This window comes from Aquila chrysaetos, chromosome Z (genome assembly GCF_900496995.4).
Source record: "Aquila chrysaetos chrysaetos chromosome Z, bAquChr1.4, whole genome shotgun sequence".
Classification (NCBI taxonomy): Eukaryota; Metazoa; Chordata; class Aves; order Accipitriformes; family Accipitridae; genus Aquila; species Aquila chrysaetos.
In genome coordinates this window covers 34,994,638-35,021,914 of record NC_044030.1, presented here as the reverse complement: position 1 = coordinate 35,021,914, position 27,277 = coordinate 34,994,638, and positions in this window count along the sequence as shown.

Here is a 27,277-nt window from a genome sequence, read left to right as displayed (position 1 = left end):
GAAAAAATATTAATAAATCAATAAAAAAAGTTAATATTTATTGTAGTTATGTAGTTTGAAAGAGGTAGATTTTTCTAGTCCTGGCATTCTTCCAGTGCAGCTTGTCAAACCAGGGTACATTTGAAGTGTGCCTGCAGCCAAGAATGTGAGAGCTCAGCGTGACGATGTGCAGAGGCTTGTTTGATTTGGGGTGATTTTCACTTTTCATCAAAGAAACTACCTGATCCTCTTTCATGGGTAATATTTCCGAGGCTCATTATTATTCTTTTGTTTGCTTTGGTTACTGGGGCTCATTGGAGGAAACTTCTCATTTAATTTAGAGTTTCTTCATTATGAGACACTTCTTGTAAAGATGCGATGTTCTGCTTTGTTCTTTTGACTTCTAATCCATAAAACCCTCCCTGACTTTGCCATGTTTATTGACACCCAAGGGAGTCTGCATTGCATAACATGTCATACTTGATTTGTTTGTTTTCCCTTCCCAATTGTCTCTATTTTTCTAGGGAAAAAATATCCAAAATTCATCTTTTTCAGACATAAATGACAACAGCTTATGTTTGAAACACTGCTGATTTCACAGTATGAGAAAATTCATTTCATATAGCAACATCAACACAAGAAATAAATAATCAATTTACTCTTTCTCAGCTTAGAGGTGGTAACATACAGATCAAGGATTGTAATTTCTTTAAACATGCTAACTCAAACGGCTGTGATTGTCCAAGCACACTTCTAATTAATTTTTAAATAGAAGGAACTCTCATTGTTTTTCTATTTGACTAAGCACCCAGTTTCCCAGTCAAAATAGTCATAGCAACTTAGGTCTGATTTTAGTGATCCCTGTTGATCTCAATGCAGTATACTATTTTTAGCTTACATTAGTTCATGGCTATGAAGAGAATAAGGTGCCAAATAGACAAAAGAAATCCAGAGGTCCATATAATCATGGCTTATTGGGGTATCTGTATGTGAAACAACAATCTGTCTAGATTGTTTAAGGGTTTTATTTCAGTCCTCACTCTCCAGTTAATGGAAAGTTGTTATGACTTGTCAGGTGAGAAAGTCATGAATAAATATTGAGTGTTAATTAAATAAATATTATGGTTTTGTAATATATCCCCTCTGCCTATTCTCAGTTCTTCTTTCTTCCTCCATTGTCCACATACATTTTCCCTTCCTTATCACACACTACTTTTAGTTCTCCCAGTTTCAGTTTTTAGTCCTCATTCACACAAGGTTTATTTTTTCACCTGAAAGTATCCCCAGTCCTGCCCTGCTTTTCAAATACTATGATAAAAACCTCCTTCATTTTTGCTCTGGAGGTTGGAATCATATCCCATTTGCAGTTTAAAACTTTCCTTTTCATAGTCTTCCTTACTCAGTGTCTTGCAGACACTCCTGCTGACCCTCATGCGTCTCCCATTCCCCAGCCCCCAGTTTGTTAATGGAATCAAAACGCAACTTTTTCACCTTCCTTCACATATCATCAAACCAAGTTTCTCCTGCCTAGAATATGCTGCTTGTGGTACTCTCAATGTCAGTTTTGCATATAGCCTGTTTTCCTAACAGTTTCTTTTTTTTCTGGTTAGGTGGGGCTACTCATCTTTTTAAAATAATTTCTTCAAGGTGTATCACTCCCAGTATTTATTGCTTCTTCTTTTATAAACATTCCTCAGTGTAACACTATCACAGTTACTTGACAGTATCTCTATGATGAATTTACCCTCTAACTTGTAACACCAGTGTGGATGTAGCTAAACTGACAGATGCCAGAGTATTTATTTTGTAGAATACCTGTGTTTTGTAAAACATGAAAAGCCTAGGATCCTTTAGAAGCACTAGAGGTAACTGAAAGGAAAAAGACAACCATTTCTGGGTGAGAGCAAGAACAACTTCTTAACAACAGTAAAGTGGGGGAGCAACTTTGCAAAACAGGTTGGAGCTGGCTGCTGTTTTGCACCCAGCAACAGCTGAATATGCTGCGCTGATTGGCTGCAACACTGACAGCGGGTGAAGCAAATTTCTGTCAGACTCCTTGACTCTGAGTGGTTTCCAAACAACATAGATACTGTGGTGATGGACCAAAGAGAGAGAGAGATAGGATCTGCTCCATTATTCTGCTTGGAGCTGTTTAGACCTAATTTTTTAATTAACAAAACCTCAGCTAGACTCCAGGCTGTTTCCTATGCAGGAAGCTTATTCAAATTGTCAGCCACTTTTACTCACGCTGAATGAAACCACCAAAATTGTGTGCGTTGCCCCAGGTCATTGCAAATGAAGAAGGGACACTACCAACAAGAGAAGTTAAGTCAGGAAGCACTTTCTGTGGGGGAGCAGGAGGGAAGCAACATACAAGGAGAGCAAAATCGTATTGAAGACAGCTTAGGAACACCGTGCTACTTTCAAGAAAAGCATTGATCTAAACAGCCAAAATATAAAAATCTATTTTGAAGTGACGATTTCCTATGATCAAGCCAGATTTGGTCTTATCTGAGAACATGGAAAAACTGCTAGAAAATGAAAGCACACCTTTCAGCCCGGGCAGATCGGCTTTCAGAAGCCAGCAAGGCATGTACCACTTTTCACCATGGTGTCCTGGCCCACACTGCAAATTGAGTGGAAACGCTTTCCAATGAAAGGCTCCTGTTCTCAGTCCAAGTCCCACCCATTATTCTCTGCAGTGTGAGTCAGAGCTTCCCAAACATCCATGATGTTATGCCAACACTTTCTTCTACGATAGATAGTGTCCTCTACCCTGGAGTCTTGTAACACACATACCTAAATAATTTGAAATACATGTTGAGCTGGAGTTTCTAAAACACAAATATCCAAGGAAAAACACATGTTTGGGAAGCAGGTTCCTGGAGCAATCAGGGAGAAGGTAGAGGAACAGAGTTAGCAAGAACTTTTTACTGGAAGCACATTCCTGGCTTTCTTGGCTCTACAGAATTTCTCCTCCCTCCTTTCTCATCCCTCCAGCAGCACTAAGTCATGTGTTCCAATATTATTTCAATATATGACTAATAATTAATTTAATGTTTCACTCCTTCCTCACAGAAACCTGACAGTAAATTATAATTCCACTCTAAGTAAACAAACAATGTTATGTAGGGCCTCTCTCGAAGAATGCTCGTGCGAAAGAAAATGCAGATTATTGTGGAGGTAGCAAAAGCAGTAACAACTGTTCAGCTTAATATGTTTCTGCTACTTGCCTTTAGTTACAGCAGACATATTCAGTTCCTCTGAAGAGATGTGCATTTTTCTAAGTCAAACTGAGCTTCTAGTCCTGAAATTCAGAGTAGTCATTTGCTTCCTTTGTTAGCCTTTGAGCCCTTCTGTGAGCGGGTAAGACAGGTGATTTGAGAAAAGCTAGATTATAGCAGCATAAATGCATCCAAACATTAACTGTAGAGACAGCCAGTGACATATTCAGGAACAGATATTTAGTAAGGGTGCAGACAGGGAGACAGGGAAAGAGTTTGCCAGAGATAAGCAACTTCCTGGAGACGTTAGCTAAGTTAGGCTGCCAGTTATATCTACACAGTACTATGCACCACGTGGAGAATGCCATGGCAGCTCTGAACAACTCTCAGTAAAATATCAGAAGTCACATTAGCAGCATGTCTCGGATGTCTAACATACTGTGGTCTGCCACAGGGATGGTATGCAGGTTGTCTTCCATTGTAATGTTTGCAGATTGCTTCCAGTACCAAGCTGCCCTTTTCCCAATGAGCTTGGATTTCCATACATAGGTTTTAACAATTATCCTTCTTTTGCCTGTGCTTTCTGTTTCACCTGTGTTGAATTGCCATTAAATTGCACAGAAAATAATGTAATAAAGCTTCTTAAATCTGTCCTTTCTGCACTGTAGGAAATTCAGAAAGACAGAAAAAATATCATGTAATTTATAAACATTAGCTTTACTAACTTTACTTCATTATTCGTATGCATGCATTTGCTTGAAATAATTTAAATTAAATATTAAGCTTAAGAAACATACAGAAAATATTTCCAATGGAGTTGATCGTTGACCAGAGAGTGCTACCACAGTTTTGTAATAAACATTAAGACAAATCTTGAGTAGTATTAAAGAGATGTGCTGCCTGGAAAAACATAGATTCACAGAACCATAGCATGGTTTGGTTCAGAAGGGGCCTTTAAAGATCACCTAATGCAAACACCCTCCCATGGGCAGGGAAGTCTTTCACTAGATTGGGTTGCTCAAAGCTTCTTCCAACCTGACCTTGAACAGTTCCAATAATGGGACATCCACAACTTCTCTGGGCAACCTGTTCCAGCATGTCACCACCTTAATTGTAAGAAGGTCCTCACCACCTTCTTTCCTTTAAAAACTGTTGCACCTTGTCCTGTCACTACAGGCCCTTGTAAAAATTCTCTCTCTATCTTTCATATAAGCCCCCTTTATATACTGAAACCCTACAATAGGTTCTCCTCAGAGGTTTCTCTTCTCCAGGCTGAACAACCCTAACTCTATCAGCCTTTCCTCACAGAAGAGGTGTTCCAGCACTCTGATCATTTTTGTGGCCCTCCTCTGGACCCGCTGTAACAGGTCCGTGTCTTTCCCGTCCTGGGGACCCCGGAGCTGGATGCAGTATGCCAGGTGGGGTCTTACGAGAGTGGTGTAGAGGGGGACAATCACCTCCCTCAACCTGCTAGCCATGTTTCTTTTTATGCAGCCCAGGATTTGGTTTGTTTTCTAGCCTGCAAGAGCATGTTGCCAGCTTGTGTTCAATTTTTCATCCAGGAGTAACACCAAGTCCTTCTCTGCAGGGCTGCTCTCAATCCATTCGTCCTCCAGTCTGTACTGATACTGGGGACTGCCCTGACCCATGTGCAGGACTTACACTTGGCCTTGGACTTCATGATGATCACATGGGCCTACTCCTCAAGCCTGTCAATGTCCCTCTGGCTGGCATCCCTTCACTGAAGTGAATGAACTACACTACTCAGCTTGGTATCATCTGCAAACTTACTGAGGGTGCACTCAATCCCACTGACTATGTCATTGATGAAGCTATTAATAGTATTGGTCACAGTATGGATCCTTGAGGGACAGCACTTGTAACTGGTTTCCACTTGGATGTTGAGACCTTAATTCTTTGGGTTTGGCCATCCAGTCAATTCCTTATCCATCTAACCATCCACCTATCAAGTCCATATCTCTCCAATTTAGAGGCAAGAATGTTGTGGAGGACTGTGTCAAAGCCCTTGCAGAAGTCCAGATAGATGACATCAGTTGTTCTTCCCTTGTCCACTGATGTAGGCACACTATTGTAGAAGGCCACAAGATTAGTCAGGCACAATTTGCCCTTCGTAAAGCCATGCTGTCTGTCTCTAATCACTTCCCTGTCTTCCATGTTTCAACATATCTTTCAGGAGGATCTGCTCCATGATCTTACCAGGCATGGAGGTGAAGCTGCCTCATCAGTAGTTCTCAGGGCCCTCTTTTTTACCCTTTTTTAAAAATGAGTGTGATATTCCCTTTTGTCTATTCACCGGGAACTTCACCTAACTCACATGACTTTTCAAATATGATGGAGAGTGGGTTGGCAACAACATCAGCCAATCCCCTCAGGATGCTGGGATGCAGCTTATCAGGTCTTATGGACTTGTGTATATTCAGATTCCTCACGTGGTCTCAAACCTGATTTTCTGAGGATGGTCTCCTCTCTGACAAGGTACTCTTTTTTAAGAAAGAATAGTCTCAAACCATTGTGTTCTAAGTTAGAAGCTTTTTTAATATCTCAAAGGAAATAAATATTTTTTCTGATGCTAAGTGCTGCCTCACATCCTCTCTAATAAAGATAAAAAGAGAGGGACTATGGAGGCTCCTGGAATTACTTTTATAAATCCCCATGGCTCTAATTTTTAAAATTTTATCAACACATCCCTATGTATTTCATTGAAAAATTTACTTCTTGTAATACTATAAAGGTGGGCAAAGTACAGTCATGTCTAATAATCTATTTACAATGAAGTGACTCATTCACCACAGCTGTATCAGCTTTTAGAGTTCAAGCTCTCTGTATCAGATATTATGGTATTTTATAATTTTACAATTGCTGTTTCAGAGATGCAGTCAGTCAAAAAAAATATGATAACACTTGTGTAAATCCATATACCTGTCTGTAGAATCATAGAATAATTTAGGTTGGAAAAGACCTTTAAGTTCACTGAGTCCAGCTGTAGACCTAACACTGCCAAGTCCACCACTAAACCATGTCTCTAAGTGCAAGGTCTTCACGTCTCTTAAATACCTCTGGGGATGGTGACTCAACCAACTCTCTGGGCAGCCTGTTCTAATGCTTGACAATCCTTCCAGTGAAAAAAATTTTCCTAAAGTCCAAGCTAAACCTCCGTGACACAGCTTGAGGCCATTTCCTCTCGTCCTATCATTTGTTACTTGGGAAAAGAGTATATAAATTTATACACATTTCTCCTAGTTTAAACAGCATACATTTTATCCGTGATCTTTTGTAGGATGTAAAATTTGCAATAATCATTGTCCAAATATCTTCCCAAGTTTTTGAACTGAAGAACACTTACGCATATTCCTCATATGCTGAAAGCAGTTTACTGTCGGAATTTACATAAAACAGACACCAGTCAGTCTAATCATATCCTGTAGGTTTCCTTCCAGGCCTGTTTTAGCCAACTAGACCAGCATTTTCTAGCCTATCCTGAAAAGATGGGTTCAGTCTTCTTCAGAAGCACTGAACAAGTGCTGCTTCTACTAACTTCAGTATAATCTGGAGCTGTGCAACATTCTCTGAAATAATACCACTTCTGCTAAGACGGCTCCTCTTTCAGAAGTCACACTTGACAAACATTGGGTCCACTTATCCAAGAGGATGTAGTTCCAGTGAGCTGAACCTATGAAAAATGTCACTGAGAAGACAACAGGAGTCAGGTTGCTTCATCCCAAAGTATGTGGAATACAGTGAGACCATCTGGCACCTTCCTACATAAATACATCAAAAGCATGTGTTGAACAGGTTTGATTAGATAAATCTTTTGCATAATGGTAATATTTGCTTGAGCTGAAAAGGGCAGAATTGAATGAAAGGTTGGATTGCAGATGGATTGAAAACATGACAGTTGGGTTTCCATCCTCACTTCAAGAACTGTGTGAGGCATGGTGAAATCTGGAACGAATAAATGATGCTCACAATTAGCTTCAGCTGAGGCCACTAGCAGAATTCAGATTGTGGTATCAAATTTCCAACAGCCTCAGGATTTTGCTGGATATTTCCAGTTTGCCGTTACTCCCCGATATCCCAGCATAAGGTTTGATGAATTATTTGAATTCTCTTCAAAGCCCTTATAATTAGCTCAGTTTCTTTTGTCTCTGTAAATCTTGGCAAGTTTTATCTTGTAAATCAATCCCTTCATCTCCCCCAGCAAAGCATAAGGCAAGAACTATAGAACATACAAAAATTAGGTGAGAACAAAGCACTCCCTTTTCAACACATGACATAGAGGGTAACTATCGCTATTAATTTTATTCAGGTATGCCCAAATGCAGGAGTCACTCTAAATTCCAGTCATTATAAATGTTAGTAACAGTTATTCTCACTGGAATTAACCTTTATTTGTACAACTCTAAGCAAGATTGCTTGCAATGGTCAGTGTGTTTTTTCCTTATGACAATATTTTTTCATCTTCCCCCCTCAAATTTTTATCTCCTGCATTTGGCAAGTGAACCCTGAATGACAAGAAGAGCTTTGTTGTGGTCCATGATTCATTTCACTTATTCCCCAGCCACTCCCTGGGTGTGTTTTTATAGGAGCAGGCTCTTTTGCAATCTGAAGTAGTACAGCTCTGTAACAATGTGGTATCACCTGCCTGCCAAGGGAAGGGACTATTGTGATTAACAGCTTCAAGAGGAAAATGTAATATCCATTCACAAAGCTTCCACAGCTTGAGTCCTGATGCAACAATTTTGTCAAACTAAAATGCTTTCAAAACGTCCATCCAGAGGCTTTGAAAAATGCCAGTCTTACAAACTCAGGATGCCTATGCTCTGCCTAACTCCTGTGTTTGGTCATTGTTTGTTGTTGGAAAACATTTCCATTAAAAAAACCCCCGAACTCAGAGAAAGATGTCCTTTGAAGAATGTCATGCACACAAGAGTTACTAAGGCTGAAGTTTTTGCAGAGTCAGCTCAATTTACTATAAAAGCAGCCATGAGCTTCAGCATATCACTCCACATTTTTGTGGAGTGTTTGTTTTCCTAGCCTTTACTTTCACAGGTACACTTCTTGGGGCAGTGATTGGCTCTTTCTGATGTGCTTTTCGAGGTCAGCACATGTGGACTCAGTTCTTGGTTGATACCTCTAGGCTTTCTCAATGAGAACAACTTAAGAAATAATTATATGATGCTGCATTCTTATGATCCTCAGGATGAGTATTTCTTATTCATTGTACCTGACATTTGATTCCTGGCTGGATGAGATGGTTCATAAAGTCCACAGATGTTCCAAACTGGAACCACGATTTCCACAGGGCTGAAAAGTCCACACACACTTCTGGGGACCCACCTAGTTTCCAAAAAAGGAACACTGTGAGGTGAATAAAGTATGTCAGGACAGAAAAGAGGGAAATGCCAGTCTCCAGAGCAGCCTGACATACTGTAGTGCACTCAACATGAAACCACAGACTTGTCTTCTCTACACTGAGTGTTCTTTTCCTCGGAGCCAGAGGAAAGCACATACATAACCTGCAAATTGTCAAGGGAAATGTTATATTACGGTAAGAAACTGAAAAAATTCTGTTTGTGAGCAGAGAAGAGGTGATAAACTTGGAATGCATTTGCTGTGAGATACTAAGTACTTAGTATTTACATTTGACTTCCCACCTGGACCAAAAAAAGTGGTCAGTACAGTGATGGCTAGTGGGTTCAGAAAGCAGCTTTGCTACATGAAAGGCGGTAAATGGCCAGTCAATTGATCAATAAATAAAAAGGAAAAAAAGCCACCCCTCAGTTTAAAAGAAATACTGTCTCAAACCAAGAGTTCAGGCACTTTTTTGCCACTGTATTGCCATTAACATTCAAAGCCCTCTCAACCAAATGAAAAGGGAAGCATAAGCCAGAAAGAAGATTTTCTTTGTAAAAATCTCCATCTATTGCAAACTGTAAGTTTTATATCACCCATAATAATGGTCATTAATAAAAATCACTTAAGTTTCATCTTCATAGGAATGCATAATAAATAATCAGTGTTTAGTTCTGGTGGAAGCATTGCAATGTACTCACAACTTTCCATTCTTTGATGCTAGCAAACAAAATTCAGCTGAATGGCCCAAACACAAGCACTACTGGAACATTCTTTGGAGTCACCAGTCAGTTATGGGGACAAGTTTACCTACCATATCTGTTAACAGATCATGTCTTAGTCTTAAATGATATTTACACAGCAACAGTCTTATGTCAACAATTAGAACACCAGCTTGGAAGATGAAAAGATTTTTAATGAATTATTTGTGTGTTATTCAACAGCATCTTCAGCATCTTTACACAAAGCAATCAAGGTGTCTCAATCTTAAATGTACGTCTTTCTTGATACATCAATTGCCTTGCAGGGTAATTTATTCTTTACCATATACCCTTGACTCAGAGAGGTACGTAAGCACATGTATAATCTTGAGCAAGTGAGTTGTCCCATTGATTTCAATAGGTGATTCATAAATCTATTGAATTACAACCTTAGTCTTACTCTGTTAGCTTCTTTGGCTATGAATAATTCCTTGCAGTTTAAATTCCATTACATCCTCTAATAGTTTGCTTTGAGCATTTTATGTTTTTAAAATACGTAACAATGCAGTCTTTGGGGACCACACATTTACAACTATAGAACTTTGGGCAAGAGGGAGAATATTATACTAAAAGTCAGCCACTTCATGCTATTCACAAGGAACTTTAGCAGTTCTTTATTTGGTTTAGTACATCCAACACTGCCCCCATCCTAGTTCAACCAATCATCTTTAATTGTTATTTGTTTTTTTCAGGTGAAGATAATAATTCATTGTTATTGTTAGTCTTCTGTCTGAAAACGCAACTGGGCTGTTGCCTTTGCAGGGTAAACTCCTCTTTGAAAGTTCCTTTCTAAGCCTATGTGTTTGCAGGATCCTTTTCTGCTCTAACGTGTCTTCCCATAGGCTTTGGCAGATGAATTGAGCAGAGTCTGCTCATGCATTCAGGTAGGCATTTGGCAGGATCATAATTTAACAGCATCAACTATTTCTGCCTAGGATTAGCAGACGGTTCCTCCTGGCATTTTGCTGCAGCTTTCCCCTCATGCTGTAGCAGGAAGGACCACGAGATGGCAGTACTGCATGAGCAATTGGAAAAAAACCCAACTTTTTACAGAATTCATTTCTTGGGAAAAACATTTTCTACTGGCAGCTTCAGAGCTTTTTGTAAATTCAGCCTGCCCCCAACCTGCTTTGCAACAGCAAGGAGATAAGCAACTGAAATCTATACCCTCTACATTCTGAAGTGTGGTGGTTAATGGGTCATTCTTCTGCTAATAAAATACTGCTGTTTGTTTTAATACAGTATGTATCGACATGAAGGATGACATGGTATTTTAGGGCACTACAGAAAGCCAGTAACTAGGAGATAAGACTTCCACTATACCAAAACTTGCCTACATCTGAGAATGGAAGTGTTCAGAAGAAAATAAGACACTGAAATACTGAAATTTCAAGGCAGAGCAGAAAGGAATGAGTTCTTTGCAAACATTTTTACCGAAGTGTTGGCTTCCTTTGCAAAAGGGTGATCTTTAGTGTCTGCACGGCAGAGTTAATCATAGAAGGGAAAGTAATGTGCCAATGTAGCTAAATTGTTCTTAGTTTCCAGAGGCTGAAGTACCTGGTCATTTCTGTATAATGGTCAATTCTGCATAACAATATACCTGTTCAGTAAGACTGACCCAGAAGCAAAAAGGAATGGCTGAACAACAAATGCTGAGCTTTTAAAGGTCTGAAGATGTGTATCTTTCCTCTGCCCCTTCATTTCATAGAGGCATGAAGGCAAAAATGCCTTTTGCGAGTGAAGTAGTCCCTGTGAGTTGTAGAACATCAAATCAGTGTAGGGATTCTTTGTCTTGCTTAACCTTGGACCTCCAAACTATTTCCTTCAAGGTTCCAGATATCAGAGATCGGTTCAGGCCCTGCTTGGGGACTGCTGGTCTTGCTTCTCTATAGTGGGCTATAGGGAGAGGACTTTTGGTTGGGAAATGCCAGTGCACTCATTCTTCCAGGAGCTGGTGTTAGGCCACCCTATGGCTCCCCTGGCACAGCAAGGGACACTATCATGAGTGTGCCTCTTACTACAGTGGTAACAACTGTCACTGCCTGCTCATAACTGCTCACATGAAATCAGCCTTTTTTTTGTGCCCATAGGAAGGAAGGCACTGTTTGAAGTTCATGGAGCATTGCCTCAGGCCTCCTGTAAAATTTCCGAGACAACCATGAGTACAGTATAAATAGGTTCTCTGGTCCTCATTGGTGACCAACTGCTGGCACTCACTTAAGCTAAAACTGGGGACTACAACTTCTAGGTGGTGCCCATGTGAGACAAAACAGCCCTTAACTTTGTTGCTCTGAATTATGACAGTGTTCTATGTTGACGTGGCACCTCAAGCAAGCAGGGTGACTCCAGCGAGCCTTTTGAATTTCTGGTACTCAACAGCCTTCTGTCTCTGAAAGCAGAGTCAAAAATAGCTCTTTCCTTCAGATGCAAAGAAACAGATGTGTCATGCAACACAGGAAAAAATGTGAAAAGGAAATAAATGAGGAATTATCCAAACGGGCAGGAGCCACTACCTATCCCTGAAGGAAACCCTGCCATTAAAGCCTTGAGTTTAATGCAGTATGACCCAATGCAATATGACCTAGTGAATGAAAGACTGAAGCACTCAGTGAAGGAGAGTTTCCTTTCCCCAATAAGAGAAGAGATGGAAGGAGGAAAAAAAAAAAAAAGAAATAGTGGTTTCTGGCTGCTTGAAATTTAACAAGTACCAGACACCTTTCCTCCACTCTTTTCCTTAGGAAGATGCAAAGCAATCTTTTCACTGGCAATGTTTACTCTGGAGATATTCCAAAACAAGTGGAACAGTCAGCACGAAAGCACGCACAACAGACTCCTGTCAGATCCATCACTTCATCCGCAGCATGGTTAAAGGCTAATTGAGAGAAATGCATTCCTACACAATGGCTAATAAGAACAGATTTCTGCATGTGTGTATTTGTTTACAGAAATACATGTACATTCATTTTGTTATTATGTTCTGCCTGCAGAAATAAGCTGAAGTAATCAAACTTGTGCTGGGAACTGTAATGCAAGCAGCTGAAGGACAAAGAAGTTTATATCCTGTCACATAAATACTTTGCAATCTTACTGTAGTTTGAGGAACACCATGAGGAGAAAAGAAAGCAAGACTGAGGACAAGTTTTACCTTTCTAGATTCCCCTCCACTTGCACTGGGAATCTCTAAACTTTTGAAGATCTATTTGGGCCCACCTGGATAGTGTTTTTCAATCTTGTGCTGAAAATGTTAATAACCATTTTCCCTGCAAGGTTTTTGGTACACAAAAACAAGGGAGGAAGAAGTCCTAACACAGCTGCTTTTGAAATCCCTTTGCCACCAAAGCTTTGACCATTCTTCATCTGAGGGAATATGAATGACAAACTGATTTAATTTGTACAGCAATAGCCACAGAAGTGTGTTACACTGAGTGTTAGGACTGTAACCCTCTTAACACCACATTGAGGAGAGGGATTAAATAGCATTCCCAAATTGCCCATTTTCGGTTGATTGCTAAATCATTTGGCTTGTCCCTTTTCCCCTTTCAGTGTCTGGCAAAGATGAGTGGTGCTTGCTGCCTTTGCTTGCCCCGATCATGTGTTGGACTAACATCTCAGACATATCCTCTATCAAAGCCAAGGTCCATTTCCAAGCACACAATAAAGAACTATGTTGTGGCTCAGAAAGTCACAATGAAAATTGCAGGGGCCAACATTACCTTGAAGTAGATTATGTATTCAGCAGGTATACAGTCCTCCTCTATCACCACAGAGCATTACTTCTCCAGGGCATTACAATTGGACTTTGTAAAAGCTGTGATTTCCTTCCTCTGGAAAATGTTACATTTTTGGAAAAGGTTGCTTTGCATTGTTTTCCGATTAAGCATTTTCACATACCTAATTCTTTAATCTGAAAACACATGGCTAAGTCTAATTAGTATTTCTACATCCTGCTAAGATAGCATGCGGCTGATGTTTAACTGGGCTTCCTCACTGTGGAGAAAAGGCAATCAGCAGGTGATAATAGGCTGAGCATAAAAAAGTCCTTTGGCTGTTGTCTAGGTCACTGCAATGCTACTGCCACCATAAATAATTAAAGAAACAAACAAAAGAAAAAAACCTCCCACAAAGTACAAGGAAATACTTGAATATTTGCATTGTGGGTTCACATGAGAAGATTCAAGAACTTGTAACTGCAGTCATCCACTATTTTTATTACTGCCTTTATATACAGAAAGCAATTAGTCAATAGAGAAAAAAGAAGAACCATTTGCAAGCCATTTTTAAAATGAATATATTTGGGACTAGAAATTAATATCTGCCAAATATTGCTTAATAGTCCACCATGAAAGTTTTCTTTTCAACATTTTGTCTTCCCTCCTGCATGGAGTTATGCCTTGATTTTCATCAGCCTTGTCAAAAGATGACACAATAGATGTATAAATCTTTGCAATGCATTTTGCTTCTAGGAAAAGCTTTCAGGAAAGCACACATGCCTACTCCATGCATATTCAAAACTCAGCAGATGTATCATGATGAGTTGCCTTGATTTGGCTCCAGATTTACAAATTATAGCCATCAGCACACATCCTACCAAGAACAGAGAATGAAACTCTGTTTAGTCTAATCATCCTGCTTTAGTTGTAGTCATGATTTCGTGTCCATCACAGAAATAGTCCTTCTAAAAGTATCCTGCTAACATTTGTTAGTGTAACTATTTTGAAAATATAAAGTAGTTCTTTTGTTCCCTTGTAGGGCTTCTATCTCTCCCCAGATTTGATCATGCTGGTTATTACAGCTGATTGGAACTGAACTGATGAAACAACATTTGCTGTAAAAGGCTGATTGCTGAGCCCAAAAAGTTTCACTGGAAATATCTGGGCTTGAGTAGCCTCCACCAAATCCAAGAGATAGCTCCAATGTGATTGAGCAGGGATTCCTGACAAGCCTAATTCCAGAACTGGGATGCGGAGAGCACAGCAGTTCATAGTCCAGGGTGATCCTGCATCCTGCTTTTTTTTCTTTTTTTTTTAGCTTTATAATCCCGGAATTGTTTATTTTCAGTCCAAGTTGTGTTTAAATCAAAGTTTTCTTAAGGGCACAGAATGAAGGAACCCTGATAAGTTGGAAATCTTGATTTTTTGTGAGTTCCAGTATTTATTCAATATTACTGTAGAGAATGTTTCCTACTAGAACCCTCTTGAGTAGAAAAGATTCTGAAAATCATCTCCAGATCACACTCTTTCATCTTTTTCTTTTGTTTTCTTCCTGGAATATAGCTAGGTCAGTTTTGGAGAGATGTCATATTGCAGGAATATATTTTTGTTGTTCCAATGTGTCAAACACTTCTGAAAAACACCAGTTTCATAAGATTGTTCTCCATCTGGACTAAAATCTGAAAAATACATTTACAGTATAATTTCAAAATAAAGTTTGACAGACTTTGATGCATCAGCTATCAATGACAATACAAAGGCATTGCTCTATTTTGTATTATTGTTCCCTAGTTTTGCTGTCTTAGAGCAGATAAAGTCTTTCAAATATTTGCTTTGGTATGTGTATCCCAAAAATGTTCTGTCAGTTTGGGATTTCCCCATTCATATGACCACAGTATTACAGGGACAAATCAGCATGGCTTCCCTTGGAGGAATTTCGCTCCCTTTCAGTCCTTTAATGCTCTCCTGCAGCTGAAAGGAGGACTCAGCAGCATCACGATTAAGCCAGCTCTCAGCACAGTTCAAGAGACTAATGAGGAAACTGAGTAGTGGAAAGGTGAAACATAAGAAAGATGAAACATAAGACAATGCCATAGTTCAAAACCTGCCCAAGAAGCAGAAAATAGGGCAGGAAGCTGTAATCAGTGTCAAATCAAAGACAACAGCAGTGGGTGTCTGTAAAACTGCGCTCTGCCTCGTGTCAGATTCACACCTTGCAACAAAGCAAACTTCAGGCAATATAGGCAATGGAAAATATGAAGCTGCCCAAACCATGTTGCCTGGTGTAAGACGTCTCTGAACACAACAACAGTGCACACCAGCCTCATCAGAGCTTCCAGATGTTTTAGGTTTTGGTGGCATCAAATAACAACTGTTTAATCTTACTTTTTCCTATCAGATGCCCAGCATCCCATGTTACCAAGATTTCAGAAAGGCACTTGCCAAGGCATCTGGACACAACAGGCTTACTGCACAGACACTGTTAACAAATGCATGATCAGACATGGCTCCAAAATTCTTGGCAAGGTCCTGGCTCCTATTGAGCTCACGGTTATTTTAGCCATCTAGCATTTTATGTGCTTTCTGTCTGATGACCTTTCAGACTGATTGACATTTTCAGTGTATGTGGTTATCAACTTTTTTCTTTCTGTGAAGTGCCTGTTCACAGACAGGTATTAATGTAATGTTATGGCAGATAAAAAAATAAAAGCATGGTGACTTCAGCGAATTAAATGCATTCCCTGGAAAGGACATTTTGCACTCTTTCAAGATTCTTTTCAAGAGGAATTATTATATATTAGCAAAGAAGATTCTGCCTATCTTTCACTGGAAAAAGGGAGAGTGGAGATAATTTCCTTACATGCTGCTTCTGTTTTATTATTAGTCAAGCCAATAGATTTAACTCACCATAATATTTTTGAATTTTTATGTTCTTGTTGAATGCAGGAAACAGTAGGACAGGCAGGTACTTGTTTAAGGTGAAAATCAGGCTCCTACCATATATCCAATGAGAAATACAATGCTATATGTTTACTACAGCTACTATGTATTTTTCAATGAATTGTTTAGCCAACATCCTACCATTGAGCAAACGACTGCAGTTTCATTTTGTGTGGCAATCGAAACCATTCAGTTTCAAAGAGCGATTGAAGTTTAATAAAGCGTTCCATTGCTAACCACCAAACAGTGTCAGATTTCCACTGGCAGGTTTAGGCAAAGAAACCTCTTGCTTTTTCAAGACCAACTGAATCAGGGATGTGTCATCAAGAAGCAGCCTTTTTGTTTTAGCTTTATAGTCACCCTACGACTGACTTGGAATGGCAGGTTGCATGTTAATAAAGCAAATGGATATTCAAATTCTGCATGCCCTGGAAGTATCAGGTCAGGCTTTTTGGAGCACTGCAAGAAACTGAACCTTTGTTTTTGTGAGAGAATGTTGGGACTTACTTGTGCACAATGCCAAAAAAGCAAAAGCTATGGAAGATGACAATATATGCAGAGCCAAATGCCACATGGTGGATTCGATTCACTGCTAGAGCAGATCCTAGGTACAGCTCTGAGTGACACCATCAACCTGCTATATCTGACACTGAGACACACACAAACGCAAAGCACTGGCCACATATTGTTCATGGCTAGACAGTCTTTAGGATGGTTTCAGACACTGAAAGTAGGCCAAACTTGGAGCCTAATCTACATCATAAACCCACTCTTTCCTATGCCACAGTTCCTCCATTTGTGCTCAGTCCATACAGCATAGGAGTTCATTGCAGCTCACAGACAGAAATCTTTTCTCATTAACTGACTTCAACATCGCAATTCATGCTTTCAGAGCTGGGCAGGACAGATCCTCAAACTCAATCCCTAATGGGCTCACATTACACAATAAGAGCTTTATTTCACTTAAGAAGATGTGCCTCAAGTTCTCAGCAGAGGAACAAAGCCGTGTTTGGTGGATAGAGCTGTTTACATACAATTCAAAGGAAGCTTAAGTAGCTGATGACTAACTTACAAAGCACAAAGATTCCAGCTCTGTATTGCTGAAAAATGTAAAAACAAAACCACTGTTGCCCCCACCAGAATATGTCACTGCCAGGAGCTAATTCAGAGGTTGGGAAAACTAGGGTCCACTTCAAAGTTAATTCTGGGGTTGCCCAGTGTAAAACTTACAAAACATACTGGAAAAAATCAAGATATGAGTCATTCACACCAATCCATCAAGACATTGTGGGAATCTACTGCTATTACCCTTTGGGCTAAATTAGTTTCTGGAGAAATTCCATTTAAAGCAAGTCACAGGAGACTACTTTGGCCCTCTATGGTTAGTTCTTCTTTCCTTTTATTTCTTTCCGTCTTGCTTTCTTGCATTTTCTTTCTTGCTTGCTGTCTTGCCTTTTTGCTTGCTCTTTCTCTCTCTTTCATTCATTCTTTCTCTCTCTTCCTCTATTTCTTTCTCTATTCTTTCCTTCCTTCCTTCCTTGGTCCACAGTGTAATAGGAACAAAGGACTGAATCAAGGTCAGGGCATTGATCTGAGGGTCTAATGTACCTTAGAGGGGGAGCTGTGGCAAATGTAATCAGTGCAGGAATGCACAGTGAATGGCAGTGATGGACCCAGAGTGCTTATAACATGCTTTGCACCAAGCTGAGTCTAAAAGAGATGGAAAGCAGTGTCACGGGGTAGTGAAGTGAAAATTTCAGCATTATTCTCCTACCTTACAAAAAGGGGATCAGACACTCTGAGAATACATATATTACCTGATATATATATTATTTGAGCCAATTTACACTGAGAGTTTGTTGTCACAGAATCAAGCTGTAAATGCAATTAGTGATTTTCCCAATCATCTCCTCTCTCTATCACCAGTTCTATTGCACATAATCCCATTCTCTACTCCTCCAATCTTTCCATGTTTTTTCTCCCTGAAGAAATGCATTTTAAGGACATCACAGCAATGAAATCTGATAAAAGTGCACTATGATGTGTCTTCAGCTTTTATTAGGACTGACAGAAAAATATTGATGGAAACTGTCTGAGGGGAAAATTTGGCTTTCAAATCTTATTTCTGGTTCTCAGACAACATGCTTACTTTCCACAGAAAATTTAATATTTTCCTCCTGAGAATCTAATGCGTTTAGAACAAAAGACAATTCCCACGATAGTTGCATAGCAGCCATATTATGTTACTTTCCCTCTACCAAAAAGCATGAAGGCAGTGTTTTCTGGATCTTGGGGCCTAAGAATGGGATCTAGACTCCGCTGAAAAATGGGAATATCAGGAACTCAAATTCTTATGAAGGTACCCATAGACAAATTTCAGAACAAGATTCTTCATTTATTGACTTTTAAGAAAAAAAAAAAGAAAACAAATTTTTTATTAAGATTTCTCCAACAACTTTGATTTTATGTTATTTGGAATTTTCTGTGAATGAAATGAAAAAATGAAAAATGAAAAAAAGAGCATCAGACATCTCCAGTTACTCAGTAATCCTCACCCAAGAGATAAAGAAAAACATTGGTATGCTTATGGACATACTATATTTAATATCCGATTTGCTGAGAAGTGGAGGCTTAAATATCCGTGATCCTTCTCTATACTTTGAAACTCCACAGGATGAAAAATGCAATTAGTTTTCTACTCTCATAAACAAGCAATTCTTGCATCATCAGCTTTATGTACTCATTTACAATTGTGCTGCACACAGCTGAGTTAGCCCCCCCCGCCCCCCCGCCCAGTTTCTAGCCTGAGGGGTGACTACCCCTTCAGATGAAATCTGTGCTTGAAGACCTGCTACACTTTGTAATAGGAGCTGCTGCAGAGCTCTGCTCCATCTTCCATAAGCCAGCAGTGCTTCTCCTCTAACCCCTTATAGAACCTTTAACTCCTTGCATTCCCCTGCATCACAAAGACACATAATCTCTTTAGAATGTAGATAAATTCTACTTGAACACTCCAATAATGCTACTGAGAATGTTTTTGGTTTTTTTTCCTCTGCAGAAATGAGGAACCTCCTTTACTTTCCCACTTCTTTCTCACCCAATTGCAAGATTTTAGAGGGAGAATTTTCCAAAGGATCTTCAGCATAATCTATCATGATTTTTCTGCTGCCTAAAGGGATTTATGCTACTTGCTTCAGTAGCAGAGACTCTACAAGGGTTTTTTTAAGGTGGTGTGTCTCTAGTGCTGCCTTAAGGCTGAGCCTAAGGTCAGGCTCCAGTTTAAAGGGAGCCCCCCTGCCAGCTTACGGTTGGTCTGCACATACAAAGACAGGTTTTGTGGTCATGGTTTCGGTCACTTACAATGTCTCTGCCTCCTCAAAGTAAGTAGGTACTACACTACCAGAATTATAACCAGACTTAAACTACCAGACTTGTATATATGGATATAAATATATAAGTATGCAAAGTATCATTAGTCTTCAGTTAATACCAGTGCTCTCAAACTGTCAATCAAATACTTTGTCACTGCTGAAGGTGACGATTTGTATCAGGGTAAGAAAATAAGGTATTGGGCTGCTGAACACCTTTGAAGTTGTTCAGTTCAAAAGAGTCATCGGTGAAATTAAGAGACCTTCCATTTCTTGCAATGCCAATTTTCAGAAATTTAATTATGCATTCCAATAGATAGTTGGTTTGAAAATGTAGACCGAAAGATAGCATCATGCTTCTCTTCAGAAATTAAATCACATGAGAGCTCAGCTGCAGATCCATTTGCAAAAGAAAATGCTTATCCTGGGGGGACACTAAAGCATGGAGATGAATTTTCCATGGTTGCAAAGCTTATTAGTGGCCAGATCTAGAACTGAGTCTGGTTCCCCAAACGTCAGGTACAATGGTCTCTGAACTACATTGTCTCTTAACCAGCCAATGAAGAATTAATAAAAATGTTATAACCTAATATTGTTATCAGAGATTTTTGTCACTTTATTATTGCTATGAAAGTTTCTTCACTGCTAGAAATTTGGTACCTTTTAATAATTTGCATTCTTATACATCTGCTAGAAAGACAATGTGCCTAATGCTTTTTTAATATTCCATTAAGTAAATGCACCCAAATTTAGGACTTTCTTTGTTAACATCTACTTTCTTTTCTAACAATTGTCTCAGACCAGGTGTGTTAGGGAGAGTGCATGATGTCAAAACACACTTTCCCCCTCTAAGGCACATATTTGCAACACAGAACCAATGCTACTTCTTTCGTCAGGTCACACTTCGGATTTGGTTTTCCTTCAACCCACTTTAGGGCTGAAAGCTTGTTTGATTCCTAACTGTCTTAAAAAGATATGTGGACACTACAAAATTTATATACTCTTATACCAAATGAGAGTTACAGACAATATCTGCTCAATTACTTCTCATTTTTATGACAATTCATTAAGAACTCATTCTTGTTATGCTCTTCTGTGATCACTTAAAAAGGTTTCATATTTGGAGTGTATCTTTGCTATTATACTGTGCTTTGCCACAAAGAGTTTAATAGCCCTTCATTTGAGATTCACTCCAAGGATTACAAAAAACTTTACAAACACTGATGAGTTTACACTGTTAAGACAAGAGCTGAGTATCACAATTACCATCACATGGTGGGAAACACTGCCATCTGATGAGAGAAATTTCAGGAAGGAAATGGAGAAACTCACAGAAGATAGAGCATGACTGGTTATTAAATATGGTCCCTGAGAGGTGGCATTCAGCTTAGGAAGTTCCTAATCCACTGACCCTAATAAATTGAAAAAGCAGAGTGGCTGTAAGTTTTTGCAGTGCTTGTCCTGGTCCTGATATCCTTGGCTCACACATTTGCTAGTGGCCAGTATGGGAGGCAGGGTTTTACCTACGCCATTTCAGCTATTCCTCTGTTGTAAGTGGCTTACTGAAGCCACTTTTCCTTGGGAACTGGATTTGCTCTTCTGATTCTGAAGAAGTTAAAGTTTTGAGTTTGCCATAAAATATCCAACAACTTAGTTGCTTCTTCCTTCTGATTTTCTTTATCTGAAAGCACTTAATCAGAAATTATGTACTGGGAGTGAGATTCTTCTCTGAGTCATATGCATTGAATCTATTTTGAGTTACGTGTGTTACATGAGTTTTTCTAAGTAACTGAGAACAGAAAGTAACCCAATGAGCACAGTAAGCCAGGTCTTGTCAGATTCTACAGAAAGCATAAGGAAAACATTGGCTGTAAGATATCATATCACATTATCTTAAGCCAACATAAAATTGGGATTCATTGTTTTAATATATTAATTCCATGATATCGCAAACTAGAAGTTTAATAATTCCCATGAACACAGTATCCAGTGTGATAATTTAAAAAACTGGAGGCATGACAGGTGACATGCTGTCCTTTGCTGCACTAGGTGTGGAAATGCTACTTGCCATGCAGAGGACAAACCAGAAATTGCGCAAGAGCAATTAACTAAATCTTCCCTGCAGAAGAATCTGTAGACACACCTTGCCTTCTGTAATGAGATCAAAGCGTTCTAGAAATACGTTTGCCAGGGCCTTTACAGAGCATTATCCCCAAATCACCTGGAATGTGAGTGACAGGGTGAATGTTGTTGTCCTTGCTGGCATTTCTAAGCTCATATCTGGGATGGCACGCAACTCACATTTGTACCTTTAGAGAAATGACTTAAGTAGCATTAGAAAGAAACATGAACAACCTGTTGTTACTCAAAGGATTCACGACTAAGCAGAACTACAATGCTTTACATTAGCTGAGCAGTCCTGCCTGTTATTCAATTACCCACTTTACTGTCTCAAATTTAGTTTACATTTCTTTATCTGCATTTTTTTTTTATTTTGAATTACAAAAGGCCTTACAAAAACCTTGGCTAGGCAGACAGTCTTTGTGTCCCAAGACAGAGCTGCCTTTTCAAAGATTGCTAGCAATTTGCCAAAAAGATAGATCAGTACTGTGTAGTCTGTACATGTGCCCCACATGTAAAGGAATCAGCTTCCAATGTGTAACAGTTACAAAATAAACTACACATAACAACACCTCGAGTAGAATAATATGAGTAAAATGCTCATAAAATTATAAAAGTTTAACTTAAATAGGTATTTTATTCGTCTGCAGATTTTAGTACCAACATTACACTTTGAAAACACTAAGCATGTTACCAAAAGACAATGAGGATATTAGTGGTGTTTTCTAATCATTCTAAAGACAAATAATTGTAATTGTAATTTTAGACTGCAGGTGTCTATAATCAGCCTTATATGCTACACTATAACAGTGATGACTGGGTTGTGTTGTACCGTTTGGTTACATTTAACAGAGAACTCATGGAGGCGTAGGTAGGTAGGTGAAACAGTTCTACAAGTTCAGTGTTTAATTGGGGGCCAATTGTATGCCCCACATAAGAAGAAATTTAAAATGAAAAAGAAATGAATCCCAATGTTATTAGCACTGGCAGTCAATGAAGTTTCATGTGATGAGTTTGACTAAGAGGCCTTTAAACTCAGTTACAGATTTCTCCTTTACAGTGCCAGCCACAACTCCATAAGTAGCACACACAGGGCACTCAGTTCCCTATGCATGGGTTGAAGCTTCCCCTTCTCAGCAGGAGCACACAGCTCTGTTTTCCCTTTTAGTGACACAAATTTAAGCATTTACAGAAAAGCTTATTTCTGGCAAAAAGGACATTTTAACGAAGCAAAAATGAAACCCACTGTACACCATCCAATCTCATTTCCAAAGCAAGTCATGTTCAGAGAAGCCATCATTTGAAAGCTCCCTTCTTTTGCAACCAGGAGTGGTCTGCAGCATCCTCTTCTTACCTGTCACTTTTATTGTCTTACTTTTACTTGCACCTTGCCCACAGATGAATTCAGACTGTCCCAGTCCTAATCCTTTCCCTCTTCTCCTGATGGTTCCCTCTCATCCTGCTAGCTGCTAGTTCCCTTTCGAAATGGGAATCAATGACACTGTTGGAAACTCCAGTGGAGGGAAAAAAGCTTGACTGGTAAGATGCTTCTCTAAGCTCTCCTTGCTCTGACAAAACTGTATATGGAAAATTCTGTTAGGTTTCCTCTTTTCTTCTATCTGTGCTTCTCTCTAGGAGGGAGATCTTTGCCCTTTTAAAATATTCTTGCACGGTGACAGCAAATCAGACATTTATCTACAATTAACCTGCAACTTCCCATTTAATACAAAGCAGCTCACCTGTCGATGACATTCAGAGAATTCCTTATTTAAGGAGTTAAGCATAGGTACTAACATAGATAATTGTCTAATTGAAGTGTAAACTGACAAAAGTCAAATTACAATAGTCATTATTACCAAAGCAGATCATTCTGTCTTAACATTAGAAAGCCTGTCAGGGAAAGTGTCATTGACAGAAACATGTGCTCTCAAAACAATTCAAGTGGCTTCTGACTGTGTTCTGAAAAGAAATAGGACTCTGGATTCTTTAGGCCAGACTTCTAAACAGAACTGGACATGTACAGATACTAAATCGCTGCAACTTTTGCACAGAAGAGGCACTTTTGAATACTCCTTGTGATTTCAGGACAGATTTTTATAATTGTCTCACAGTCATTTCTGAAAAAAAAAAAAAAAAAAAAAAAAAAAGAAATCCAACTGCTGAGTCAGTTATGGCAAAACCCAGAAATGGATGAGCTCTCTAAATATCCCCAATTCCACTACTTTGGACAGTCCAGAGTTTAAGCCTGCAAACTGCTGATCGAATGATTAGGGACCCACAGGACAGGGATGGGTCTTTGGTTCCAGTTCTCTCTGTAATGAGTGTTGGCACATTTTGTATGAAACACTTCTTCAACACATCATCAGTCTTTAGAGCAGGAACAGTATAGAAGAATTTTACACTCTTCTAAATGAAAGCCTTCTTGCATGTCATTTTCTCATTCAGTGAAGGCTTTGCCATGAAGAATTAAAGCACTTAAACTTAAACTTACCTACAGTGTCCTAAAAGAGGGCATTGTTGTTGTAAGATGTGGGAGATATGGAACTGAAGGCAACAGTACAGCAATCAGTCAAATATAGTTTGCAAAATTGTTTATTAACTTAGCGTTGAGTAAAATTAGGAAGAGAACTATGATCAAACAGTTATTCTGACACTCATTTTTTCCATTCATATTGTTTCCTTCATGGTATTCCATCCTTTGATGTACACACAAACATTCCAGCAGATTAGGTAAGATCTGGCTTAAAATCAATGCAATTTAATAGGGGGAGCAAACTGAATTAAGGTGAATCAACATGAGAAATGTTTGATGCAGTTTAAATATTAAGTAAGTAGCTCAAACATTGATTCATCAAACCTGTTTTGGGGGAAAAACAATAAAAAAAAAAACCCAACACATAGACTGCTCATGAAGCACAACAAAAGCACAGTGGAAAAGATAAAGAATCTTCCCTGAGACCAAAGCAAATTTGGGTTCATGGGGTCAGATTTTGTATTCCTTATGCATGAAAGATACTGTACCTAACTTGTGCAAAGCACTTCCTACAGGTGCTACCTGCCCTACAGTTACTTTAATCTTCATCTTAATTAGTCCAGATTACTAGCAAAAGGTATAATTTGCCATTTGGTTTTCAAAAGAGTCTCAGAAGTGTTGAAAAATCAGGCCTTTTTGTAAACAAAGAAGGCAGATTACTGCTTCTTTTCTTTCCTCTCATTTTCTCCTCAACGTATTAGGCTTTTTCAATTCTATCAAGGTCAAGGAACTCACTACCAAGGTCAGATGCTTACAGTGCAGCAAAGGACACATACGTGTTAGTGAACAGCAAATTGGATGCCTCTAAAGAGTGCCAGACAGCTGAGATATGTCCATTCATACATGTTCTGTAATTGAGGACATAGACAGAGAAGATGCTCAAAACTCAGTAATTTGCCTTAGATTTTCTGCTGTCACTAACAGTGGGATTTCCAAGCATTCTTGTGGGCAATGTGGCCTTTGCAGGAACTTGATTAAACTAAAGGCTGCTCAGTTTTAGGCAGGCAAGGGCTGTGGTCACAGCCATGGTGTTATGATGCAGGACCATGTCCTTCCCTGTGGAGTCATGTGAGGGTGGAACATCCGCTACTCGGCAAGAAATTCAGTGGAGTGCAAGCAGAGATCCATTTACTCCTCAGAATTTCTCCTTGACCTATTAATGAGTGCTTAATTTTGCTCTCATTTCTCTGCATGTTTGGCAGTCTGGTCCCTGGTGCAGCAGGGAAGGCCAAAAGCAGAATGGAAATTGAGGTGTAACTTCCCCTCCTTCCTCAGGAACATTCTGGCAGGTTTTGTGTTGCTTTTGGAAAGGGGCATGAATTTTAGTCTGTCCCCCATCCCATTTTTATTTCAACAATTACAGATCTGACATGTTCTTGTCAGTTTGACATATTTGTGTTTCTCTTATGTACTTGCTGAATGATTAATACCCAAGATAGAATATTTTAATTCAGACAGAATAGAACTGTAATTTTTTCATGGTCTTCGTATCTTGCCTCCAAAAAGAATCAACATCTTCACGACAGAAACAAGAGTGAGAAAGAAACAACAAAAATATACCAGACAGAAAAATCTATTGCTATGTTATTTCTTAAGAGAAGTTGTCTGTATATTCAATGATAATATTCAAGCTACTTCTAGGAGTTTCAACGGAATTTGTTCTGTTTAGCAATTCCAAATGTAAGGAAAGCACAACTGAATACAGTAGCACAGAAATAAAGTATGAATCTTGTTCTGTAGCTTAGTCCCCAAGTACTCAAGGATCTTCTACCTCAAATATCTACCATATGGTCAATCTTCAGGTGCCTACTAGATATCATAATGCTTCATGTGATTCACTTAACTTCCTCATGAAAGACCTACTTTTCTATAATTCAACACATATTTTTTAATAAGTATTTTTACATTTATATTTAGCTAAGACTAAAATTTGAAACATAAAAATCCTTGAAGATTTTTCCACTTGTAGAAGGTTGCCTATATTTCAAAACATTTACAGTAATAAAAGCAGGTTACTATGCTAAAAGTCTTAATTTCTGAAAATCAAATTTACGTGACATTTAAGTAGGTAACACCATACATGTTCATTTGGACAGGGAAAAATTATGCTTATGATTAGTTCTAAAATCAAAGAATGTGCCAAAATACCAGCTCACCTCAGCTCTGCTACACTGTTCTAGTAACACTTAAGAATACAGCTCAGAGATTTTTTTATTTCAAGTGCATGGGAAGCATTAAGTCTTCCAGCATGATGGTTACAAAAAAGAAATTAATCTTTTTGTTCCTGCCTCAAATCTATCAATTTTCAGTTGAACATCATCCAGTGTTTTGGAAAGTGATCCATCCTTGAGCTAGCAATTCCAAGTGATAGAGATTACGGCTGGTTGGGGAAAAAAAAAAAAAAAAGATTTTTCACTTAGAAGAAATCTCAAATGGAATATCTGAGTTCAGATTTTTTCAGTTGAAATTGCAAATTGAAAGTCTGAAATTACTATATAAGAAGAAAGCTGTTTCAAACCAGTCTTAAATGCAATAGCATGGGGGTTGGGTGTTAAGCACCAAATCTTTATCTGGTAGTATATCTTACGACAAAATAAGAATAATATTAGAGCTATCCTTGAGGAAATTTCAAATTTGGGGAAGAAGAATGAACAAGTTTTCCAAAAGAGGTTTTCCATAAAATTATTGCTCTCTGTATAAAAGAAAGCTCTCTTTGAAAAAAATATGTTCTCCATTCAAAAAAATCCCCTGGTAAGATGTTTCAGTAGTTAATTATTCTCATTTATAATTTGCATCTTAGTTAAATTTGTCTATCACCAACTGCCAGGCAATCTTTACTCTCTTTGCTTCAGAGTCAGGCAACCTATCAGATCCTGCATGTGCTGTTTCAGATTGTAATCAAGTCATATTTAAGCTTCTCTTGTTTTAGCAACCGCAGTTCTAAATCCAGGCTTTTACCAGGGGAAAAAAAAAAAAAGGTCAAATACTTTTTAAAGGAGATTAAATGTGGTTTTGAGTATTTTATTCAAGGAATTATCAAACAATACACTGGGGTTTTTTTGGCATCATATCCCTAGTATCTGTAGATAATTATCTTGTATTTTAAAACCAGCATTTCTTTATATGTAATAATGCAATTCATAATCTGCACTTAAAATATCTGTTTACGCAGTTGCCAGAGTGATGGTACTGTGCTCAGAAGACAAACTAAACCTTTCATTATCCTTAATAAAATAAGAATCAGTTTAAAGAAGAGCTATTGTGGCAT